At 36.4% G+C, this 3,467-nt stretch overlaps 1 non-coding gene across 1 annotated transcript; it reads left to right on the top strand.

Annotated features, from left to right (window-relative positions):
- Positions 1-3,125: 3,125 nt before the first annotated feature.
- TRNAM-CAU (transfer RNA methionine (anticodon CAU)) lies at positions 3,126-3,199 on the top strand. Its single transcript has one exon. It is a non-coding gene; the product is annotated as a tRNA-Met (tRNA).
- The last annotated feature ends 268 nt before the right edge of the window (positions 3,200-3,467 follow it).

Raw genomic sequence — 3,467 nt, 5'->3', positions numbered from 1 at the left:
GTTGGCAGAGAGAAAAAAAGGATCTGAAATAAAGAATCATCAAAAGTAGTTAGACCACTTATGCAAAATGACTTATGATGTGGAAACAAGATTGCTGCCCCAAAACAAGAGTACACAAGAGGTAAAAGAGCCTTTCACAAGGATCTTGCTGGTGTGAGGGAGACTTAACAGGAATATCTATTGAGATGCATAAAGCCCCTAGATTTTATTATACGTCTGCTAGAATTATTAAATAGAAAAAGCTGTTTGTAGAACTGTGTAGGGAAGGAAAGATATCTTTTTTTCTACTCATCCTAGGATTATGGCTGAGGTCCCTAAAACAAAAGACAGATTAACAAAAGAGAAGCATGCACATTTATTTAATGTAAGTTTTACATGATCCAGGAGATTTCATAAGAAAATGAAGACCCAAAGAAATGGTTAAACATATGTACTTTTATGCTAGGTTGATGAGGAGTGGACAGTCATGGAGAAATATGATAAAACAAAAAGGGTATGATCTAATGGTAATAAACTGGAGAGAACTTAGCAAGGCCTTTTTGTTCAGATTCTTCTCTATGACCCTTTATCTCCAGAGAGAAGGATGTTCCTTTCCTGTAGCTATAGAGAGGTTACCTCTCAGATGAGGGTCCTATGATTTGCTTCAGGGGAAGGTCAGAAAATTCTTCCTAGGTTTTAAGAACTGCTTTATGGAAGAAGGGTGGGGGATTTAACAGTGACCTTCCTGCTTCTGCTGTTTCTCCATATGCCAAGGTGGCATATTTTGGAGTAGTATTCCCTGAACCTCTTCATTCTCCCATTTGAAACTTCCTCAAGAAGTTTCACAGTCCAGAAGCTATGCTGTTAGATTGTCTCATAACCGTTTGAACCAGCCTCTCAGTTCTGGGACTAATTTAGTCCAGTTAAACAATTGTGTCTCATTTCAATGTTGCAGGTGGGCTTCCATCAAAGCTAGGCCTCTATATGGTGCAAGCAATCAGATATTTAATAAGAGGCATTTCAGTGGTAACAAAAGGAAAACAAAGATTAATGTTCAGAGCAAATTATAAACTCAGTTCCTGAGTCTGGAAGGCAGCCAGTCAAGAAGACTTCTAGATTTTGGGCTTGAGGCCTGTCTTGCAGTTTGAATGTCTCTGGTGGTGTTCTGGTGAACATTCTGAGTGCCCTACACAGAAACAGGAATGAAGGTTGTCTATACATGAGCTGATGTGGTGGTTTCTCTGATTTTATATCAACTTGTCCACCTTCAGCTTGAAGAGCTTTGGAAAAAAGGCAGTTTATGTTCTTAGTGATTCCAAGTCAGAAGAATGGGAGAAAATTGGAAATGTTAGAGACTCATAGCCAAATATTGGAGCAAAGTAGAATAATTCATTTAATTTGTAATTCATTTGCAGGAGCCAGTGCAGTTGACAAGTAGATAACAAAACCTCAAAGACAATGAACAGGACTAGAATCTGATATCCTCAAGTGTGCACTATAGATTTCTACTGAAACATAATTTTTCTCTTTACAGTCATGCTCATTTCTACAAAAGATAATCATAGTAAGACTAATTTGTTTGTTTGCAAGATAAGTCTAGTGTCATTAAACTTGGCCTGATTATTTACATAGATTCCACAAGAAGAGCGATTGATTATATAGGCTCTTATTAAATCTGCTTTGCTGGAACTCTTTTTTTTTGTCTTTTTCATGACCAGCACTCAGCCAGTGAGTGCACCAGCCATTCCTATATAGGATCCGAACCCGCGGCGCACTCTCCCGAGTGCGCCACGGGCTCGGCCCTGGAACTCTTAATAAGCAATCTCAGATTGGACTTTTAAAAGCCTCTTGAGGCTAGGAAGCCGAATCAATCACTGGTTGGCAGACTTTGCCTGCAATACCTATAGATCTGAGTACCTGTTTCTCTCTTCTTGAGGACCCCAAAGTATCTACAGGATCCTGGGCCCGCCAGGAAGTGACGTTCCTTACTCACCTGAAAGGCCAGGAACCCTTTTAAGCCAGGTTTCAGGCTGGTTTTTTCCAAGAGTATTTATTAGCATTGGTTCCTTAAAGCCAACCTTAGTTCCTTAAAACTTTCTGGCCATATCTCAAAATATGATATTACAGTCAAAGCCTTGATAATATAACCAACATTTCAGTTTTGTCCTGTTACAAGGAGAACAGATTCTTGTTGAATTCATGCAAATAACTATATTGCCTTGAAAATAATACTCACTAATACTTTTAAAATTCTGGAGGGATCAGTTAGGGGAAAAAAATAAATATTTTAATTCTGTTTACAAAAGTACACTTTACATAATTTCCATAAGCTACAGACAGCTTAAGATCAAAACGACTTCCTTAAATCTGGAAAACAAAATATTAAAGAACTAGCAATGTTTCAAACAAAAATTTTTTTTTTTTCTTTTACTTTTTAATGGGCATTTTCAGAAACTGATATAATGAACCCCCATGTACACATCACCCAGCTTCAAAAATTATCAACATTTTGCTAATCTTCAAACAAAAATTCATAAAAAATTATAGTCATTCTCATCGGTTTATTCAATTTTATGTAATTAATTCTTGTTCTGCTCAATTTTGGGTTAGCAGTTTTATAAACCCATCACTTTCTTCATTAAAGCTCTGGAAATTCTTACCCAGTCCCATGATATAATCTTAAAGTTTTCAGAGATTTGTCTTTCGGAGTACCTGTTGGAGTCTTTTTCATGAATCTCTTCAAAGATGAAGCAATCTTGTATCATAGTTCCTCACAAAAGCTTTCAGGAAAGCATTAGAATAAAACAATAACTGTCTGTGAATGACAAAATGTTTTACATGGCGATGGTTAAAGATCTAATGAGAGTGCATTTGATAAGAAAATTTAGTTGTGTCTGTGCCATACAACATTTTAACATAACTGGAATTATGACTGATGACATTATGCATACATATCGTGAACAGTGAAAGTACTGATAAATTTCTATGAACTTCATACATTTTTTGAAACAGCTATATAAATTATATATATATAAGTAGGTTTATTATCACTTCTTATCTGACAATTCTTCCTATGCAACTTAACATATTAAATAAGCCTAATCAGTTAAACATCTCTCTTTTTGTAAGAAGAGAGAACAGGAGCTGGCTGGTTAGCTCAGTTGGTTAGAGTATGGTGCTCATATCACTAAGGTTGCGGGTTTGATCCCTGTACCAGCCAGCTGCAAAGAAAAAGAGAGAGAATTAGTCCATTTACGTTGCTTATAACAAAATACACAGAACTGGGTGATTTATAAAGAAAACAAAATTTATTACTTACAGTTTCAGAGGCTAGGAAGAGGCTTTCTTTGGTGGTGACTTCAGTGATGGTATATTATCACATTACAAAATGGCAGAGCAGAGAGAGACAGAAACAGATTCTCCTTTTTTTAAAAAGTCCTCCAAACCACACCCATGACCACCATTTTAAATCAATTCACTATGTGGTC

Source organism: Cynocephalus volans, chromosome 3, assembly GCF_027409185.1.
Source record: "Cynocephalus volans isolate mCynVol1 chromosome 3, mCynVol1.pri, whole genome shotgun sequence".
NCBI lineage: Eukaryota > Metazoa > Chordata > Mammalia > Dermoptera > Cynocephalidae > Cynocephalus > Cynocephalus volans.
The sequence above is the reverse complement of the archived record's forward strand: the minus strand, read 5'-3'. Positions and strand labels throughout refer to the sequence as shown.